The sequence below is a fragment of the Urocitellus parryii genome, chromosome 1 (assembly GCF_045843805.1).
Source record: "Urocitellus parryii isolate mUroPar1 chromosome 1, mUroPar1.hap1, whole genome shotgun sequence".
Lineage (NCBI taxonomy): Eukaryota > Metazoa > Chordata > Mammalia > Rodentia > Sciuridae > Urocitellus > Urocitellus parryii.
In genome coordinates, this window is record NC_135531.1 from 261,091,586 (window position 1) to 261,114,092 (window position 22,507).

Consider the following 22,507-nt stretch of genomic DNA (forward strand, 5'->3'; position numbering starts at 1 on the left):
GCCCCCAAATTTTAAACATTAGGAGGAAAACATGAGACAAAATCTGAAATTTTGAAAATAATGAGTTGGGCCCAGTGGTTCACACCTGTAATCCTAGCAGCTTGGGAGGCTGAAGCAGGATGATCCCAAGTTCTAAGCCAGGCTTAGCAACTTAGTGAGGCCCTAAGCAACTTAGTGATATCTTTTCTCAAAATAAAAAATAAAAAGAACTTGGGATGTGACTCAGTGGCTAAGCACTCCTGGGTTCAAAAAGAAGAGAAAAGGAGAAGTAGAAGGAGGGAGAGAAGGAGGAGGAGGGAGAGGGGGAAAGGAATTCATTGAGAATTAAAATAAAGTCAGAAAATGAGGACTCTTCTTATTTTTTTTGGTAACAACTGTAAATAAGGTACTGTGCAAGTGGAGTTTATATAAGTGAAATAGAAATTTTCTACTGTTATAGTAGGAGAAATGGATTCACTGTAGAAAATGGAAGCAGAGAAGAGTAGAATCAGATTTGAGTTGAAAAGCAAGTGTTGAGAAGCAGGGTTTTAGACCTCAGGAAATTGGTATGACTAATAGGAATTAGGGAAGAAGTTGATTCAAATATCTCTGAAGAACATCAAAGATATTTCCAGGCAGAGGATATCAGCAGAGGCAAATCTCTCTACAAAGATGGACACACAAGGATTAGTTTCAACATCTAGAATATAATGTCTCATTATGCTTAAGCACCTACCCTCACACATGAAACTGATCATGTTTCAGTTCTGGAAACTTGACTTTTAGAGGTGACTTGGGAAAAGGAGAGAGAAGAGAACTCTTCATAGGATATAGGAACCAAAACAATGCTGCCTTTAGAATAGCTTTTTCTGTCTTTAACTGAATCACTATCTGGAGGATTAGAATAATTAAGATTTCATAATTTCTTTACATCAGTAAATTGAATATGATGATGATGATGCCCTTAACTTACTGAAAGATCTTGATGTGCCTCCTTAAATTTTCAATAAAAAAAATGAATAGTTGTGTAATTATTTCCTGTTCTTCAGTGGCAACCTCAAAAGCTGCCCCTTTCAAGAAGGCTTTTATAATGGGAAGGAGGGCATGTGTAGGTATGGAGTGGACAGAGTTGGGTACACCTAGTATTCTTCTGCATTACCTTCCTGTCTAATGACCACATGTTAGTGGAAAAAAAATAAGACATTCCAGCTTCCCTAAGTTTGGATGCTGCCTAGCTGATGCCACTCCAAATGACACAGTCATGGGTTCCCTTAAAGCAGAGGTTAGTTTGGAAGGGGCATATGAATCAATACTTAATACATGTAGTTCCTATGGTCAGACAGACTAGCTCAGGGTAAGCACAGGACTTGTGGTCCAATAGAAAGGAAGCTCAGGATTATAGTTGATGCTTTGAGTATGAAATTTAATCAATCAGTCATTCTCTTTCTTTCCCTCACCTCCACCCTTTATTGGTAGGCATTTTGCAACTACAAGGCTAACCAACCCTGAAAAAAATTGTCCACAACAGAAAGAAGACTCAAGAAACAAAACTGCTCCTGGTCAAACACCATAGAGCCTCTGGAATTCTTGCTGCAACTCCTACCACCTTGGAATCTTTTGAGTTTGTAAGTCAATAGATATCTTTTATTGACTTAAAACTGGTTAAGTATCATAACTGAGACACCTTTCTGAATTATGTTATGCTGATCTACCAGATATTTTACTTTTCACACTTATTTTAATCTTGCTACGTGCTGCCTTGTGCTGAATTTATCTTTTCTCACAGATTTTGAGCTCCTTAAGGGCAAGAAATTTGCATATTTCCATTTTACATATTTCCATGTTTTATCTAGCTTTCAGAATACTTTCTTGCATACAGCAATGCCTAATAAATGTTTGTACAAAGAATAAATCAAACTTGTGAACTTGTGCATTTGATCTCATTAGCACCATGCTGTAGTTAACACATAATAATTATAAAGCTGTTGAATAAACTAAATGTAAAACATCATTGTTTCACTGTTTGACTTTGCTTCTTTGCTTCTGTTTCTTTGTACTTATATATAATACTGAAACAGTGATTTCTGTTTTATACTTTCTTTACCATGGACAACAGGAATCCCTAAGATGTCATAACAGTTCATCCAAAGTTCCAGAGATTAACAACAACAACAACAACAACAAAAATCAGTGTTATCATTCTGTGGATGTAATTCTAGCCAAAGCTGAATATTTTGACCTTTTAGTTAGTTAATGAGGTCTTATCTTGTATAAGAGAGGGATTTACAACAAAATAGCCAAAGTTCCAAAGAAAGTAATCTTCCTTGCTTTTAATTCATGTCTTGACACTCTATTTGATCTTGATGTATCTTACTGTATTTATTTCATATGGCATATATATCATCTTACTGTATTTGATCTTGGCAGAATTATTTCATTTTTCTTGGTCTCATTTTGTCTCATCTGTAAAATGGGAATAATTATATCAATATTTTAAAATTGGTATAAGATTTTTTTAATGAATTAATAAAATCAAAGGACTTACATTGATGGTGGATCTAATAAATACTTCTTAACGCAAACTAGTGCCTGGAAGGGTGGTGACACCTGTTATTCCAGTAACTCAGGATACTGATGCAGGAGGATTGAAATTTTGAGGCTGACCTGGGCAATTTATGAGACTGTGTCTCAAAATACAAAATAAAAAGAGCTGGGGATGTAGGTAAGCAGTAAAGTGACCCTCGTTTCAATCCTCAATACTAACAAACAAACAAACAAACCCCAAAGTTATGAATATATAAGTTAAAGTAAGGTAGATACATTTGCCTTTAAAATTAATTTAATAAAGGAAAATAGGATTTTAAAACTAATTTGGTTTTTATTCACTGTCTAAAATAGTTGATTTAGAATTTTATAATTGGTTTTTATTAAAATTGAAATTTTTGTTTATATATATATATTCACATGTCACTATGAGAAATAAAGCAGAAAGATCCCTCATGCATTTTGCTCATTTTCTCCCAAAGATAACATTTTGCCAAACCATAATATGATATTCCAATGAGATTACTAATATTGATACAATCCAAACAATCTTATTCTGACTTTTCTGTTTTCATTCATTTGGCAGTGCAGCGCATGAGTGAGTGTGTGTGTGTATCGGCATGAGTGGAAAGTTCTTCAAAATTTTACAATTTTTTTTGTTCCTTTATCTCTCAAGATACTGAACAGTTCCAACAGTACACCCACTTCCCTCCTGTACTCTCTGTATTTACTCTTTGAAATGAAAATTAGTTTTAAAAATGAACAAATCACGTCCCCTTCCAAAAATAAAAGAAAAACAAAAAATCTTTATGAATCAAGCACCTCTACTAGTACATGCTATTTTCACCCAAAAGACCAGGTTCACTTGCTGATAATCATGGACCTCTGATGTAAATTTCTCTGAACACCACCCAATAACAGGCACATCTATGTATTTTTGTACATTTACTTTTCTCTAGTGTCTCCCCGCATCATTTATCTCTCAATCTAGAAGAGAAGAGAATACAAGGTCTCACTCATATATTTACTCCACACTCAATTTTCATTTATTTGAATTACGGGGACCTATTTATTATTATTATTAAAATCAAACCAGTGACTTTGCTGTCTGGTTCAGGGACTCCAAGATCTAATTTTCCCTTTGACACACTGCATTTTCCCCACATTTATCAGATACACATGACTCTAAAATCTTGTATGAAAAATGTTAAAGCATAAATGCACATAGTAGTTTTAAAAAGACATTTAAATTTATTGCAAATATTAAATGTCAAAATAAATGTAAAATGTTAAAAATAAGAATTGCATCTGTATTCTTAATGTCCTCTAAGAGTCAAATTATAGACAGAAAAGCATATCAGCCCATAACTACATTGATAGTAGTATAAGAAATTACCAAAAACTGAACATTTATGACAACAAAGGGGAAATATAGCAAGAAGAACTTAGAAGACATCATGTGTATGGCTTTAAATAATCTCAGTGCAAAGAGAGTAAGCATTCAGGAACTACTTTGGATACACTTGTACCCTTCACAGTCCTCACTGTCAGCTGATCAGATCTCTAGAGGTTTTCTCACCAGGAAATGGAAATAAGCCCATTATTTGTAAGAGATTAAATATTGATCACAGTTTTATATTTATTTCATATTTAAATCTATATGTAAGTGCTTCATTATTGAGTTTAGTTTGTATGTGATTGTTCAGTTCAGAAAACAACACAATAGAATTTGCTTCTACTGTAAATATACATAAAAAAATTAATGCTGTCCCATATAAAGTGATTGAGATGACTCTCTATATGAGACTTGGCTCTAACCACAGAACAAATGTTGGTAAGTGAACGGGCAACATGACGAAATATTGGAGGCAAAACAACTGCAAGGAAAGTGACTATGAATGCTGGAATCAGAACATAAGAATTCCCGGTCCTGCCACTCAGCAAGCAGAACATTCAAGCTTTAGGGGTTTCCTTTTCTCCATTCGAAAAATGACAGCAATAATAGACTCCATTCTCTAAGGTTATTGTGGGGTTATATTACTCGATACACATGATATTTAAAAGAATCCCAAAGATAAGAATTATTCAATATATGCGATCTGTTACTCAGATTTTTTTGATATTAATCTCAACTTTTACACTGAGTGTCCTATTATGTAAAATTTTATTGAAAATTAATGACATTTACAAATGTCCAAACACCAGTCTAAGAGATCTTGCAATGTCACTCTGATATTGCCAAAATAGCTGATTTTGCCATTAGAATTACTGATTCTTTATCATAAGACTAGTCAGAAACATGACTGGCTGTGTACAACAGAATTACAATGAAACCCATATGAAAGTTTGCTAACTAAAAAGTGTTGTTATTTCCATATATATTGAGAAGGAGCACTCTCAAGAGATTTCAAAGTGTTGCAAAATTTTACGAGTATATGATGAGTGGAGAGGGAAAATTGAGGTAAAATGGGTATATAGGCTGTTAGCTTTGTTTGAGAATTCCTTTCCCTTTCTTTTATTTCTTCTGTCATCGTTTCTCTACTTGACATTTCCCAGCACCTTGCTGTTATTGCTTATTTATCATATACCATATTTAATACCAATCATGACATCATATTGATCAACCCATTATGTCTTTCCAGCTTGTCTATCTACTCTGTTCTGATGGCTTTACACATCAGCTCTTTTGAATGATGTTGTAATTTGATTCAGAGTCCTGGTGCACACTACTTCTTGAGAATATATTAGGCACTTCAGTAAGCTGCTTTAGTTCTTTCTGGGCAAGCAATAGAAGATTTTACTTAAACCCACCAACCATTCCTCCTTATTTTCCTTTGCAAGCTTTTCTTCCTCTGCCTGTGTCTTGAATGATTTTCCTCATGATTCTATCCTAGGTTCTCTTTGATAACTAATCTTCCTGCTCTGTTCAGCTGGTCCCTTCTGCCATTGCTCAAATTATGATCTGTCTACTGAATGATTCCAAAGACTGAACCCCCAGGCTACATTTCTATATTGAGTATATCTAATCAGCCTTAGGATATTTCCATGTGTATGCTCTACTGATATCTAAACTCAGCCTTTTCACTTTGAATGAATCATTTCCCCAAACCTGCAGAGAAAGGCACCTGTGGATTATCCTGACCACATAGTCCCCTACCTCTCCCGGTTAATTAATTATTATTTCTGTTGAATATATTTTATAAGTCATTTTCTAATTGGTTGTTTCCGCTAGCCACCAGTGTCTCTTACTTAGGTATTGCAAATATTTCTAAGTAGGTTCCCACCATCCCAAACATCCTTCAGGATGCTGTCAAAGCAATGTTTCTTAAGTGTGAATCTAACTGTATCACTCTTCCATGTAAAACCCCTCAAATGATTTCTTACCTTCACAATAGAATTGGAACTCTTTTGCTGTGGCTCTTGAAGCCCTTCATGACTTGAGACGGTTTGAGAAGTCAACTGATTTAGTTGAAAAATAAAAACCCAAAAGTTTTGAGACTATATGTCTGGATTTAAACCATAACTATACACCCATCTATTCATTCATTTTTGAACAACCACTGTGTGCCTGGCATGGTTTTTCCAGTAGTAAAGAACAAAACCTGCCCTTTGGAGCATTTGTTTCAGAGGAATAAATGACAATTAATAAGAGAGCAAGTATAACCTGTTAGATGACAATGAAGTGATCTAGAGTAGTGGTTGTAATGAGATAAATGTGCATTCAAGATATGGGGGGTGGGGAGTCAAGTATATCTCTAATGTAGAGGATTCCTGAAGAGCTGGTTCACTATGATGATCTTGATACTAAAAGTTTCTAGGGCAGTCTATGCTTACAAATTTCATTTTATTATCTAAAAGAATTTCTAGCTGCTATGTAGAGAAGGGTCTACAAAGAAACAATAGTGGAAGCATGGATAGAGTTAAGAGGTTATTCATAATCACCAGGGCAGAGAAAAAACAGGATTTGTAATGGAGGGCATGGTGAGGAGTGGACTCGCTCTGAGCATGTTTTGAATGTGGAGTTCACAGGTCTTGCTAATGGATTTGAGGATAGAAAAATGAGAGTGTCAAGGATTACCTCAAGGTTTTGACTTGAAGAATTGTGAATGATGGAACCATTTACTGGGATGGGAAAAAGGAGACACTGTTTGGATTTCAGAAGTGAGAAGTATTAAGAATCTGCTATTGTTGAGATGTCCAGTACATATCCAAGTAGAAATGTCAAATGGAAACCTGAATATGACAGTGTGGGATTCAAATGAGTAGTTTGGACTGGGTTATGACATTTTCTATGATTTGTATATAAAGTTATTAAAGTCAGGGACTGGATGAGGATACTTGAAGAAGTATGCAGATCAGGGGTATAAATGACTCTCCTCTAAAAAAAATGTAGGTATGTCTGTATATTAATCAGCAGTTAATTTGTCTGTTGTTGACAGGACTCTATAAAATTTGGCAGTTTCCTCTACCCACTCAGCTAAGGATCCATCGTTTCAGGCCCTATTCACTCATCTGTATTACCTGCCTAGCCCTTTTGACATTGGACTTTGTTAGCTAGCAGTAGTCCCCTTTTTTTCTGGGTCATTTCCATTTCATTTATCCTATTCTACACTGTATTTCATGCTATTTGTTTCAAATGCCACATTGCTGGTGAAATCATATGTCACCAGTCTAGCTTCATTAGATGCAGGTCAGGGTCAGTTTGTGGGAGCAAAAGGACAAGTTAGAAATACTCCACTTCTTAAATATAGTGCTCTGTGCAAATAAAGATTATTCTTCATCAACTGGAAATCCTTTACTTTCCTTTTGTTGAATTGAGAGGCTGGCACACTGCATGTAGCTGCTGGAATGTGGATGTTTCAGGAGTTGTTTTTAAGGAGAATTACTAGCTTCTCTTGGATAATAATATGCAAGTTTGATATATCTTCTTAGAGAAGGCAATATTGATATATAAGGAATATGAGTAATAATATGCAAGGAATGTCAATATACTAGCTTTGATCTGTCCTCAAGTTGAGACTAGCAGGCCAAAAGAGATTTTTTTTAAATCTTTGTCCAAATATGATAAATACAGCAAAGAAGCCTCATTCTACCTTAATTTTTTTGAAGTAAAGCAACAATTCTGGTATAATAGAAAAAAGAGCCACAGAATAATTTATTACAGAAGTGATTTAGTATAGAAAAATTAACTATCAAATAGCCATGTACCAGATTTGTCATTAGGTGAATGTAGGATCATTGGGCTACATTTGGATACTGAACACTGAGTTAATTGCTCTCTCACTGAGGACATAAGGTTAGCTGTCAACCATATGCTATAACTCTTTAAGTGATTTTTTTCTTCCATGGAGGATGTATGAAATATAACTAAAAAGCAATGAAAAATATTTCACAATAAAACCAGAATGGTTCCTTTATAGCCAAATAGCAGTTGTAATTTTCTTTTAAAATTTTTATCCCTTTCTCAGCCCTCTTTGTTCTCTTTCTGCTCCACCTCCCTTCCTTTTCATAGGTTTACAGTCTTCTGACATTTTTCATTTTCCTGCAGAGCATAGATAGAATTTCCTGTGTGGCATTCAATATGTCCAAGACCTAGGATGCTCCTTGAGAGGTGTGGTGCTATTTTGAGGTAAGTTATAGCATAAAACTGCATTAGCTGCCTCATTTGTGAAAATTATACCAGATTCCCAGATATGTGGTAGCAGTTGCTGGTAAAAACATAATCCTAATGGTTTTCATAATTGATGTTTGCAAAACCAGAAATAATTCTGACCAAGTTGCATTCCCCTTATAGGACTCTAGTGGTGAAAAAGGATTCTGATTTTATGAGGTTTAGTAGATATTATATTTAGTCTTTTTTACTGCAATATTTCTGTAGCTGAAAGAAAACAAAGTTTTTTCTTATACTTGTTTGTGACATATTAGTGAAACATATATGTATGTATACATATATATGTAAGTATTCTTATTTTTATTAATAGAATTCCAAGAATGATGTGGCAGGTGATTCTACTTGAGTATGAACATTTTTTTCAGTTGACACTTAGAATACCTTTAAAAGAAGAGTAGCGCGCTCGACTGGCATGCGTGCGGCCCGGGTTTGATCCTCAGCACCACATACAAACAAAGATGTTGTGTCTGCCAAAAACTGAAAAATAAATATTAAAAGTCTCTCTCTATTTAAAAAAAAAAAAAAGAAGAGTCATTGCAACTTTATGTCTGCCTTTTTTCAATAAAATGTAAGATTTGATGAGCTTTCTCTTGGTTAATTTTTAAATTATTTTGTCTTACTTTGGCATAACTCCTGGAATTAAAGTTTCTGCAATGCTTATTGGCCCACACATTAATTACAAACTGCTTGACCTTAATCAATTTCTCTTCTATCTTTGAGTCCAAATTCATACTTAGTGTTTAAATAACTTAAAGAACATGATCTGACTCATGCAAAACTTCCATTGACTTTTATTGGGGTCAGTGAAATTTTGTCAGTCATCCAGTACCTAATTCATTGCTACATCCCAGAATATGAACTACAAACGAGAAACCGGAGAACTTTGTACCATAGAGCAATGGTAATGTTCTTTTAATGTTTTTCCTGGTCTCAATGGAATTTTTTTTTTGATAAATATGTACCATTTATAATGACATTTAGATTCCTGGTAGATATGTATTAACTTATAATGTATACACATACTTAATGATGTTGTATAAAATATTAACATTATCATGTATTATTATTGTCATTATGATTTTCCCTCAAATTTACTTTTTTCAGCACCCTGGTTAGATGGACACTATGATGTCTAGAAACAAAGTTTTGCTCATTATTCATCACCAATGTATTTAGCATAGTTTTTTTTTTTTTTACAATGGTTATAATGGATAGCTGAACATTTTTTCTCATGTAGGTGGAATTACCTAAAGTATGATGAATCCAAAGGAAGATAACAATTCTAGGATGATGGTGGCATAAGAGCACATGTTCTACCCCCCGCCAAAAAAAGTATCTCTTTTATCAAAGAAAAGCAAGGACAGATACAGTGAAGTGGGCAGGAGGGTAGTGCTGAATTTGGGAATGATAGCAAGCACATCACCAAGGTCAAAGAACCTTTTTCAAATATAGTAGCATATAGAACCAAATTAGAGAAAGATATCATATTTTTAGAGGGTGTATTGGTCTTCTGGGAAGTAGAGGAGATTGTGGCAAACCTCTGCTGGGATTGGAGGAGCTAGGGCTGGAGCCTCTTTCCCACCATAGTTCAACAACATTCCAAGCTGTGCTGGCATCTCTGGAATGTAAAGCGAGCACCCAGCCCCTGTCCACTTTGTTTCTCTGATCTGGCTTTTTCATAGTTACTGAGTTCCCTCAGGTGAAAGCAGGGATCACCCTAATGTGAAGAGCAAAGATCTGAAGTGGAAAGGAACAGGAATGAGGACAACAGAGGAGCCAGAGAAGAGAATCCTGACTACAGGGCAATTAAAAACTGGGGAAAACAGGACAAAGCCTGGAAACTGAAACTAAGATGAGAGAACAAAGCTTGCCCTCTGCAATCAGCCTGAGTTCACTGGGCCCCAGTGAACACACATCTATTACTAGGTGTGTGTTACTGGGTAATCTTAACCTATTTTTTTGCCTTAATTTCCTCATCTAAAAATGGGAATAATAAACAACATACATGTTAGAGTTAAACAATAACATGTCATTTATATTCAAAGGGATTATGATAGCACTTAGCAAGTGTTTCTAGGTGTCAATTGCTTTTATTAAATAATCTAATACATTAGTTTAAGTGATGAAATAAAATATTACTACTATTAAGTCTAAATGAAAATGGGACATTTACTTAACAGATAAACCCTTAAATTAGGTTGGAAAATCATCCATATGGTGTGTAAAAGAAGCAACTGAAACAAAAGAATTATAAATTAAGCAAAGGGCAGCCCGCTAGAAAAGCTCCTCACTATCGCCCACTCACCTTGACCCCTTACAATAGTATCCCAACCACAGGAATAAAGGCCACATTCCTTATCATCTGACAGTAGGCCACCCTTGATGATAGCTAACTTGTCCAGGAACCAACTCCTGACCAAGGACAACCTAGTATCCTCTGCTTTGGATCCTGACTGAAAAAGTCTTTGGAGAGGATCAGATTTATTTTTTTAATGCTTGCACAATGAAGTAAAGGAGCTGAAAACAAGTGTGGTGGTGGAGTGAACTGGTAACTTCTCGTGGCCTTAAATGAAGTGCAGGAGGAAAAGGGACATAGGGATCCACAACTGGCCTAGGCTGTCAGGTAGAAAATGGAACTGCAAGAACACTGTATGTCTCTGCAGCAGGAAACAGTCGCTGCCCCTGCTCCCTGCTCTGAGAGCACTGAATGACAGCAGCAGAGACTTCCGCTAAGTTGTGTTACTATGGGTAAAGTTGGGATGCTGATAGGGTTCTCCTGGAGAATGGGGAGCTGGGGATTCTTGGCACCCTGGCCTCTCTGAAGCACTTTGCAGTGCGAGCCCCCTCTCACGTGTGATGAGACATGCTTTTATAAATCCATCCTGTGACCAAAGCTTGGAATGCAGCACAGGGTTTTGGAAATAAGCAAAGGCAGATTAAGGAAGAAAGGCTCTTTACTGCCAGTTCAAACTGATGTTTCCCTTCAGGGCCCTGAGGCTTAAGCCTTTATGTCTAGAAGAATGGGGAGGGGAGGAGCTAGTCCCATTTGTTGCTAAGCGACCAAAGCTTTCCCAGGTCACATTTGCTGCTATTGAGAATCAGTGACAAGGTGGATGTAGGGAAGCAGGGAGAAGCCTCTCAATTCAAGATTTCTGGTTCTGTATTTTAAACCGCAGAGTTCTCAAGAACAACATGTCCAGGAGGCCATCGAAGTTCTTTAAGGGTGGTGTTTTCAGAAATAAGCCAAGTCAGAGAAGGGTGGATAAGTTTCAGATTCAAACCAACACAGCAGGGCATCTTATTGTCCCCTGCAAAGTCCAGACCCACTACAAAGGATGCTAAGAATAAATTTAACAAGAAATATATAGAACCTGTATCAAGAAAAAACACACACCAACCACCAAATGAAGTACCAAAAGAATATGAGAGTGAATAGAAAGACGTTCCCTGTCCTTGTTGGGAGGACAAATGTTGTGAAGATGTACATTTTCTCTAAATTTATTTGTAAATATAACATAAATTCCATTTTCTTGACACGACAACATAATCTTCATTTATTTGGAAAACTAAATATACAGGAATATCCAGAAACATTCTGAGAAGCAAGAATAAGAAGTAGGAATTTACTTATGATGTAATCAACTGTGTTGTTCAAGTGTGACAGTAGAAAAGGTGTTTTAGGGCGTGATCCCAGCCTGAGATAAATGGCAGGCCAAGGGAGGAGACTGAAGAGTCCAGAAACAAACCTAAGTGTATAAACCGTGGGAATTTAGCAAGTACTAAAAGTTACAGTTCAAATCAATCTGTTTAGTTGATTTAAATTAAATATATTGAAACAATGGCTAGTATTTGCAAAAATATAATTTTGGGACCCTACCTCCCACTTAACTGTATTTTGAAATTTAAAATAAGAGATTTAAATGACAAAAAAAATGAGATCATAAAGTAAGAGAAAATGTAGTCAAATACTATTAGAATCTTGTGGTGGAGACACCTATTAGTAATCAGCTAGGGCTACAATGACAAAGTTTCCACAGCGTAAATAACAGAAAATTATTTATTTATTTTTAGTTCCAGAGTCTGAGAGTCCAAGATCAAGGTGCTGGTAGTACTGTGGCCTATTTACTTGCTGTGTTCTTATATGTATTTTTTTTTCCCTTTGAATGTGCACTTCTGGTGTTTCGTTCTCTTTCTCTAAAAATGTGGGTCATATTTGATTAGGGACATACCCCTATGGCCACATTTAACTTTAATTGCCTCTTTATATCTCCAAATATAATCACACTGGGGCTAGGCCTTCAACACAGGAATATTTGGTGATACAATTACCAAATAAGTCTTTAACAGAAAATATTTCCTGACCATTATTTTGAAAGCAAAAAAAAAAAAATCATTAATTTCACTAGAAAATAAGGAACTCAAATTAAATAATAAAAATATTGTTTCTCAGTAAGTTGTTTTAAAAAATTGGTGTCACACCAATGGTGGGAGAATACATGGATATGAATACTCCCCAGGGCAATATGGCTATATGTAACATATTGTAAGCATGTGCAGTTCTTAGATTTTTGTCATAAATAAGTAGCCAAACAGGTGAGCAAAAATGTATGTAGAAATGTAAGATCATTTCAGATGATGAAAACAGAAAACAAATTTGACATCAATAAATAGAGGATTGAATGAGCCCATTAACATATCAGTTTTACAAGGGAATATTCTTTAGTCATTAAAAATATACAAAATAGTAGATAAGCTTTCTGAATACATAGATGGAATCTCCAAGATGAAACATTAAGTGAGCAAAGTAGGTTATCATAGGATCCCATTTATGTACAAAGTAAAAATAGAAGTACATACGATGAAAAGTGGTTAAAAATGGTCTAAATTATTTACATTGAGCATATGATATTTAGTTAATTAGAAAAGCAAGCTGTTTTCATTTTAAAAACAACCATTTGCAGAAATGAAAAGCATATTTCACATGGAGAAAAGTGTGTTTATAAAACAACAAAAATCAGAAAATGGAAATAGATAAAATACTTTTGCTTGATGAGGAGGTTCCAAAGCTAGAGGAAGAAAAGCCTTATAATGTCCATGGGTTTAAATATTTGGGAAACACAAGACTTAGAGCATTCCTGAAAATTTTATGCTGTCTAAAAAGGCCCCGTTATCCTTGAGAAGACAGTTTGAGAAACACAGCTGGGTAGTAGAAGACAGAAGCTCTGTCACCAGCCAAGTTTGTCTTCAAAGTATGTCTATCTCTTAAAATGGAGTTCTGTCCCTTCTGTGAAAAGTGTACATCAGATTTCCAGTATTGGTAGCACATCTGTTAAGATCATAGACAGTTGTAAGTAATTTCTCTTTCATAATACATGAAGTATTGTTTGCTTACAATGTAAAGTATTGCTTTTGATTTGTTCAATTTTTTAAACGCATGTATGATTTTTTAATGGACTTGTTTTAAAAGATCAAATATGCCGTACTCTAGCTATAAAGTATAAGAGGTTCTTTGTCGACTATCTATTCCAACCCTGATATTAGATATCCTTTGTCAATTTAATTTTTTTGATCTTTTTTATTTATTTTTTCCTCTTTACTTCCTAACAAGTACAGAATATACTTTAAAGTTTGCTTTTTACGGACTCAATATTCAGTCTGTTGTACTGATCCCACAACATACTCATGATGCTAAAAATTCCATGCTGGCATTTCAAGTGGAAGTGAAACAGCATTCTGAACTACTTTCAACAAGCCTAGTGCCAAATGACGAAAAAATTTATTTTTATTTATCATGAGTCCATTTAAGTACCAACATGTAGGACTTCTTTACTCACTATTGAAAGATTCAACAAGAAAGGAATGATGATTGGGCTTTTGTTATGTATCATACTCTCCACCTTCCACTTTTTTTTTTTTTTTTTTTACAAAAGAGACGTAATTCACAGATGTAGCTATATATTCATGTTTGCTTTTGTAACTGTTGGAACAGATGTTTGGCATAAGGACAAAGCAAGAAAGGGCCAGGAACTTCCAGAGAGGGAGTTAACTGTGAAAAGATATATAGCTCCTGAGGAAGGTTAGTGTCAAATCCTGGAATCCAGAAAGAAGAAAACAACAAGCAAAAAAGACTTTAAGGGTAAGAATTGATAAAGTGCAAGGGCAATTTAGTGTTTGGAATTTTCTTAGGGCAACTGCTCCCTCTACCTCTCCCCAACACACATCCGAAAGAAGTGTTTTTCCTGAGGAATGCATTGTCTTAATTCATGATATTTTGAATCAAGCCCTGGTCTGAAACTTTTAAGAAAGATAAAGACTGTTCCATCAAATGTGTGAGTAATTAGTAAAGAAATTCAAAAGAGAGATCAAACCAATGCTAGTTACTTACACTATTAAGAAATTAGAGCGTAGGGTTGCATCTCAGTACTGGACAGTTTGCCTCTCACATGTGACATGAGGCACTGGGTTTGACCCTCAGCACCACATAAAAATAAAGGTATCATGTCTATCTACAACTAAAAAAGAAAGAAAGAAAGAAATTTTAAAAGGCACACAAATATTTGAGTAATTAATCATTCCAAAGGGGAAGTTTAATATAGGAAGTATATATTTTTAGAAGATCATAAAAATAAAATTGGAAGTGAGTTCTGATAAAAAAATTTTCTGTATGTTTTTGATGTATATGTAGTCAACAAATTAAATATGAGTTAAATGGTGACAGGATTCACTACTTCTCTTTCTCAAGTTAAATGTTAGTGCTTAAACTGATCATACAGTAAATTTCTCACAACTATATTGCTTTAAAATAATTGATACAGAATTACATAATACATTTTCTATTATATTAAAGCAAACATAAGTAAACATATTTTTAAAGAAAAATATTTTAAAGTTTTCAGCAAGATTGAATGGTTTTATAGATAAGTTTGGTAATTTACTAACATATAAAGTTGTCTTTAATTTTTTAAAGAAAATTATAGTATTTGAATTCATTTATCTCCTACTTTTTAAATGAGTAACTTAAAAACCTTTCATTGCATACTCTTGTTTACATGATAGAATGTCAGCAACTTTAGACATTTATGATCAGTTTTCTGACTTTTACTCTATTCATTTAATAAATGTAACCTGTTATTTAGGATGCATACTTACTCTTTAAAAACATTCACAAATTAATATAGATAGCCACAGTTTTTAGATTATAAAAAATATTATTTCTTCTGCAGATACAATTGATGAAACTGCTTTGTGTTAAAAAAAGAAGAAGAAAAAGTCAAATATAACCTTTTTACAAAAGGAAAGTTTCTAAACCTGAGAATGTGCCCAGATATAAAGGTTAGGTAAAAGTAACTGTGATTATGTATCATGAGCACATTTTTAAGTACTGACTCAAAAAAGTCCCAACTAAAATGTTAAAACTCAAAATTGTTCCTGAGATTCACTGGATTAAACTGAATTCAATATGTAGCTAATTAAATTTTCTTCTTTAATCTATGCAGTCACATTTCCATCACTCTGAACATTTGGGATATAACTTTATAGCTTTGATTCTTGTCTGGTATTTCTTTATCAATTTCCAGTGTTCAAAGCCCTTTAAGTATTGAATTTGACCATCATATAATATTGCTCAAATGAAATATTCTCATTTTTCAGGTGTGGAAACCGAGAGTTATTCATTCTATTTACCACCAAATGTTAACTGACTTTTATATCCCAGATACTGTGCTAGACTCTGGGAGTGCAAAAATATTAGTTATCATTCTTAACTTCAAAGATTGGTTAACAATGACAGTTGAGTTTGAGCTTTGTAAAGATAATGGTGTGCTTGGGATATGCTGGGAATACATAGCAAAAAAAGTAAATTCAAAATTGTGTCAAGAAAGACATCTTAAGAAGATGAAGGCTGATCTGAGTACCAGGAGTGGACATGACAGGTCAGGATGAGCAGTAAGAGGATGAGGTCTCTTTTTGCAGAGCAGCCTGAGCAGAGGCACCAAGGACAGAGTTTATTGTCCATTCTGGGAACAAATAAAAGGGTTAGGGTGGTAAAAGGCAGAGGAAGTAGTAAAGGATGAGGTAGGAGAGATATCCAAAGAATATGTGAAGGACTTCATATGACATGTTAAGTGGATTTCATACTAAAGAATATCGACTTGGAAAACTCATCAGATATAATTATATGAATAAAACCTTATTAAAATTGTTTGGAGAGGAGATGAGGTTATAAGTATTTAGTCTTTTAGGTAGGCTATTATAATAAACCAGGTACAAAATGGTATAGGTCCAAGGTAGCGGCAGTGAGAATAGAAAGAAACAGATCATGTCATCTTCATTCAAGAGATCTAAAAGTTGTTTGATTTTAGAATATATTGCTAGAATTTACAATGTAAATAAGTCAAGATGAAAAAGGCACATGAATACCTAGATCAGATGTTCAGAGTCATTTGTTAAAATTCAATATTCCAATGAGATTTTGGAAAGAATAACTAGGTGAGAATAACCAATATTTTTTAAAATTGGACAAAGAAAATGGGAAGCTTACATTGCATTAGAAGAGCATAAAACTGTCATAATAAAACAATGTAATTCTGACTTAGAAAGAGCTAGCTTAATGGCCTCTAAAACAACAACAAAAGTCAGCTTTTGTATGTCCAAAACATCATAAGCAAAATTAAAATGCAAACAATAAAATAGAAAGATACATTCAACATGTAAGGAAGATAATGGGTTTATTCATAACTGTAATGAGTAAAGATCTCTTGAAATTATATAAAAAAATTTACAACAATAACGAAGCACGTATACTTGTTCAAACACAAATAAGTGGCCCAAAATCCTATGCTCATTGAATAAAATCCAAATTTATTTTTACATTGAAAAATAAAAATTTTAAATAAGACATATCATTTTTACATATTAAAGTACAGAATAGTTTAAAAAACAGGATGCCAGTCTTTAATGAATATGTGGGGAAATGGCTACTTTGTATATTCTTTATGATAATGAACACATGAGAGTGAACTGCAAAACCTTTCTGGAAAACAATTTTGGCAACATGCACTAGCAATTCCAGGGGAAATTTTTTCTAAGAAAACATGAATCTAAGGGAAAATACAGTGTGTAAACCTGTGTTCAAAACATACCCTGAAACCAAGGTTTATGGGTGAGTCCTCTATTGGAGGGTGGTCACAGGGAGCAATAAGGGCAGAGTTCAAAGAGAGGGAAGAAGGAGAGTCAGAAAAAAAGATACATTATCCACTCAGTCATCTTTATGGGCAAGAAGTTGCTCATTATTGCAGAATTTGGGGGGAATTCATATGAAATATGTCTAAAGTTTTCTATTCAAGGGAGGAAGGGGTGTACTTATTTACCTGGTCCTATGTCTTACTGGATAAGCATTCACCCCACAAGAAATTAACTCTACCACATTTCCAAGATACACTTCAGGAGCTCCTCTTTCTCCCCCACTCTCACAGTATCCCAACCTGTGCCTGAGAATCATTCTATGTGGGACTGACACAAGGTGCTGTTTCCACTTGTCTGAAGCTGATCAATGTCCTGAAGTGTCTGAAATATGAAACTGAGTGGATCTGAAATGGTGCCTAGGAGATGTTCAGTAAAGTTCATCCCATGCAACACTCAGTTCTGCTTGTGTTTCCTGTTGTGTGTGTTTATCTCCTTTCCTATATTATGCGGCCTTCATTATTATTTTTTTTGAGAACAAATTGTACTTCTTCCTTGAAAGAGAGATGTACAAATCAAATATGCCAGAGACTCCTTCAAGGTGGAAGATAGCCACAGTCTCTGCAAAGACAGTATAAAATAAGTAAAAAACAAACACAAAACAAACTAAGAAAACCTACAATGTCTGTGGATGCAGCAGGTCCTAAGGTTGTAATTACTATTTATCATTGCTCTCCTTCATCACCAATTCAAGATTTCCCTCAATCTTGGCCAGCATTTGGTCCCCAAAGAGCAAGGAATCCGATGTAATTGACCAGCTCAAACTTGGCTGGCTCATCTCCTGAAGGAAGATCCTGTATGGTCTTGATCTCTGCTGCTGGCAGATTGGCTATTCAGCAGAGGTAGCAGTTAGGTCAACTTTGAGAAGAGGGAGGCCATACTGTAGAGTTCATGCATAGTTTACACATGGCCACAGTTACCACTGCCTTCAGCACTAGTATGACTAAGAAGAGAGTCAAACTGAGAATCCACAGGATGTCATATTCTTCTTTGTGGTGGATATACTGAGGTGGGCACAAATGTTAAACACAAATTCTCATGCTTTGTGCCAAATGTGACAGGTGCAATCACATGCCTCTTCCATAGATTTCTCATCATTAGTTTTCTAACTATTTTTTTAGCTCACCTAAAAACCAGCCTAACCTTTGCCACTGCCTAAGCTTCCATGTACATTCTTACCCAGATCACTTTTCTTTTCATATGAATTGAATACCAAAGGTACTGTTTAATCTTTTCACTTGGATAATTTTCCTTTGTCCTGTCATTTGGGTCATCCCTGAGTTGCTCTATAATGTAGCACCAGCTCATTTTTAGTTAACACCAAAATATCTCATTGACCTATCTATGAACCAATTACTTTCTTATTCATGAGTTGGACAATAGAGAAAATATCTACCCCTCTTGAATTCATGTTTGAACTGAAAATGTGGGAGTATTGCAACAGAGTGAGTTGTCATGGGGTGTCTGGGTCATGGTTTTCATATCTTTACTTCAGGAGGATGCTGCATCATGCCCAGACCAATGGGTCCATACAAACTTTACAGATGTTACAGGCCAATAAATTTTTATGGGATTTACCATCCAACTTTTTTTTTTATTGTTGGTCGTTCAAAACATTACATAGTTCTTAATACATCATATTTCACAGTTTGACTCAAGTGGGTTATGAACTCCCAATTTTACCCCGTATACAGATTGCTGTATCACATCAGTTACCCTTCCATTGATTGACAAATTGCCTTTCTAGTGTCTGATGCATTCTGCTGTCTGTCCTATTCTCTACTATCCCCCTCCCCTCCCCTCCCCTCCCCTTTTCTCTCTCTACCCCTTCTACTGTAAATCATTTTTTCGATTTGTATTATCTTGTCTTACCCCTCCTTTCCTCTTATATGTCATTTTGTATAACCCTGAGAATCGCCTTCCATTTCCATGCGGTTTCCCTTCTCACTCCCTTTCCCTCCCACCTCTCATCCCTGTTTAATGTAAATCTTCTTCTCAAACTTTCGTCCCTACCCTGTCCTTGTTTACTCCCCTTATATCAAAGGGGTCATTTGGTATTTATTTTTTAAAGATTGACTAGCTTCACTTAGCATAATCTACTCTAATGCCATCCATTTCCCTCCAAATTTTATGATTTTGTCATTTCTTAATGCAGAGTAATACTCCATTGTGTATAAATGCCACATTTTTTTTTATCCATTCATCTATTGAAGGGCATCTAGGCTGATTCCACAATCTTGCTATCGTGAATTGTGCTGCTATGAACATCGATGTAGCAGTGTCCCTGTAGCATGCTCTTATTAGGTCTTTGGGGAATAGACCAAGAAGGGGAATAGCTGGGTCAAATGGTGGTTCCATTCCCAGCTTTCCAAGAAATCTCCATACTGCTTTCCAAATTGGCTGCACCAATTTGCAGTCCCACCAGCAATGAATAAGAGTGCCCTTTTCCCTGCATCCTCTCCAGCACTTATTGTTGTTTGACTTTCTAATGGCTGCCAATCTTACTGGGGTGAGATGGTATCTTAGGGTAGTTTTGATTTGCATTTCTCTGACTGCTAGCGATGGTGAGCATTTTTTCATGTACTTATTGATTGATTGTATGTCCTCCTCTGAGAAGTGTCTGTTCAGGTCCTTGGCCCATTTATTGATTGGGTTATTTGTTATCTTATTGTCTAATTTTTTGAGTTCTTTGTATATTCTGGTTATTAGGGCTCTATCTGAAGTGTGTGGAGTAAAGATTTGTTCCCAGGATGTAGGCTCCCTGTTTATCTCTCTTATTGTTTCTTTTGCTGAGAAAAAACTTTTTAGTTTGAGTAAGTCCCATTTATTGATTCTAGTTGTTAACTTTTGCGCTATGGGTGTCCTATTGAGGAATTTGGAGCCCGATCCCACAGTATGTAGATCATACCCTACTTTTTCTTCTATCAGATGCCATGTCTCTGGTTTAATGTCAAGATCCTTGATCCATTTTGAGTTAACTTTTGTGCATAGCGAGAGATAGGGATTCAGCTTCATTTTGATGCAAATGGATTTCCAGTTTTCCCAGCACCATTTGTTGAAGATGCTATCCTTCCTCCATTGCATGCTTTTAGACCCTTTATCAAATATAAGATAGTTGTAGTTTTGTGGGTTGGTTACTGTGTCCTCTATTCTGTACCATTGGTCCACCCGCCTGTTTTGGTACCAGTACCATGCTGTTTTAGTTACTATTGCTCTGTAGTATAGTTTGAAGTCTGGTATCGCTATACCACCTGATTCACACTTCCTGCTTAGCATTGTTTTTGCTATTCTGGGTCTTTTATTATTCCATATGAATTTCATGATTCTTTTATCTATTTCTACAAGAAATGCTGCTGGGATTTTGATTGGCATTGCATTGAACTTATATAGGACTTTTGGTAATATCGCCATTTTGAGGATGTTGGTTCTGCCTATCCATGAGCAGGGTATATTTTTCCATCTTCTAAGGTCTTCTTCTATGTCTTTCTTTAGGGTTCTGTAATTTTCATTGTATAAATCTTTCACCTCTTTTGTTAGGTTGATTCCCAAGTATTTTATTTTTTGGGGGGATATTGTGAATGGAGTAGTTGTCCTCATTTCCGTTTCAGAGGATTTGTCGCTGATATACAGGAATGCCTTTGATTTATGCGTGTTGATCTTATATCCTGCCACTTTGCTGAATTCATTTATTAGCTCTAATAGCTTCTTTGTAGACCCTTTTGGGTCTGCTAGGTATAGAATCATATCATCTGCAAATAGTGATAATTTAAGTTCTTCTTTTCCTATTTTTATGCCTTTAATTTCTTTCGTCTGCCTAATTGCTCTGGCCAGTGTTTCGAGGACTATGTTGAACAGAAGTGGTGAGAGAGGGCATCCCTGTCTTGTACCAGATCTTAGAGGGAATGCCTTCAATTTTTCTCCATTCAGAATGATGCTGGCCTGTGGCTTATCATAGATTGCTTTTACAATGTTGAGGTATGATCCAGTTATCCCTAATTTTTCTAGAGTTTTGAACATAAAGGGATGCTGTACTTTGTCGAAAGCTTTTTCTGCATCTATCGAGATGATCATATGGTTCTTATTTTTAAGTCTATTGATGTGGTGGATAACATTTATTGATTTCTGTATATTGAAACAACCTTGCATACCAGGGATGAATCCTACTTGATCATGGTGTATAATTTTTTTGATATGTATTTGAATCCGATTCGCCAGAATTTTATTGAGGATTTTTGCATCAAGGTTCATTAGAGATATTGGTCTGTAGTTTTCTTTCTTTGAGGTGTCTTTGTCTGGTTTCGGAATCAGGGTGATGTTGGCTTCGTAGAATGAATTTGGAAGTTCTCCCTCTTTTTCTATTTCCTGAAATAGCTTGAAAAGTATTGGTGTTAGTTCCTCTTTAAAGGTTTTGTAAAACTCTGCTGTATACCCCTCCGGTCCTGGGCTTTCCTTAGTTGGTAATCTTTTGATGGTTTCTTCTATTTCCTCTATTGTTATTGGTCTGTTTAGGTTGTCTATATCCTCCTGGCTCAATCTGGGCAGATCATAGGACTCAAGGAATTTATCTATGCCTTCACTATCTTCTATTTTATTGGAGTATAAGGATTCAAAGTAATTTCTGATTATCTTCTGTATTTCTGAAGTGTCTGTTGTGATATTGCCTTTTTCATCCCGTATGCTAGTAATTTGGGTTCTCTCTCTTCTTCTCTTCGTTAGCATGGCTAAGGGTCTGTCAATTTTATTTATTTTTTCAAAGAACCAGCTTTTAGTTTTGTCAATTTTTTCAATTGTTTCTTTTGTTTCAATTTCATTAATTTCAGCTCTGATTTTAATTATTTCTTGCCTTCTACTTCTTTTGCTGTTGTTTTGCTCTTCTTTTTCTAGGATTTTGAGATGAAGTATGAGATCATTTATTTGTTGGTTTTTTCTTTTTTTGAGGAATGAACTCCAAGCAATGAATTTTCCTCTTAGAACTGCTTTCAATGTGTCCCATAGATTCCGATATGTTGTGTCTGTGTTTTCATTTAACTCTAGGAATTTTTTAATTTCCTCCTTGATGTCTTCTAAAACCCA